The 729-nt window shown below is 34.0% G+C and overlaps 1 protein-coding gene across 1 annotated transcript in view; it reads left to right on the top strand.

Moving 5' to 3' along the window:
- Nucleotides 1-729, top strand: part of LOC106884062 (NPC intracellular cholesterol transporter 2 homolog a) — a 17,573-nt gene that overhangs the window by 15,825 nt on the left and 1,019 nt on the right. The window lies entirely within an intron of this gene.

The raw sequence follows: 729 nt of genomic DNA on the forward strand, positions 1-729 counted from the left end.
CACACACACACACACACACACATATATATATATATATATATATATATATATATATATACTTTTTAGAGTAGTAGTGGAATATCCTTCAGAGATGCATTGATGTTTACGATGAGTATATAGGTATAAATTATCCACCTGGGTACCGTACGGTACCCCGGTATAGTCCAGGTGTAGAAGTACCTGGGATTACCTAGGGTCGGCATTTCCATTATAATTCAACCGATGGTTAAATCCTTATATTTAAATACGTGATGTTATTCTCGTTCTTGTTTACGCATTTCATTTTTCAAGTCTAGACTAAACAAATTCATTTTTTTAACTGGAAATTACGTTTATTTGTACGGCTTTTATAGATGGGTTTTTCCCCGCCTTTTTCTTTTCTCTTCGATCCAACGTCACAAAACTCGCTGATTGTTAATTCCTAATTAGGACAATAAGGTGGAGGCGTCACATATCTTTCATTGCTGACAGCCCCTAAAACCATGACAGTTGCAGAAAATCTTCTATGTATAACACTTGGAGCTTCAGAAAGGTTTACACATAACCAGCTGTCATTTCTTCTTTTAACTTTTTGACCTTGGTCGATGCTTTTCTTGTTTAAGAGCCTTTTAGATCTGATGGTAGTGATTGTCTCCAGCTTTTTCGGACAAATTGACCCTTCCTCATCATATAAGACTTATACTTGAACATAAATAGATATAAATATATATATATACTGAATATATATAT

The sequence above is a fragment of the Octopus bimaculoides genome, chromosome 11 (assembly GCF_001194135.2).
Source record: "Octopus bimaculoides isolate UCB-OBI-ISO-001 chromosome 11, ASM119413v2, whole genome shotgun sequence".
Taxonomy (NCBI): Eukaryota; Metazoa; Mollusca; class Cephalopoda; order Octopoda; family Octopodidae; genus Octopus; species Octopus bimaculoides.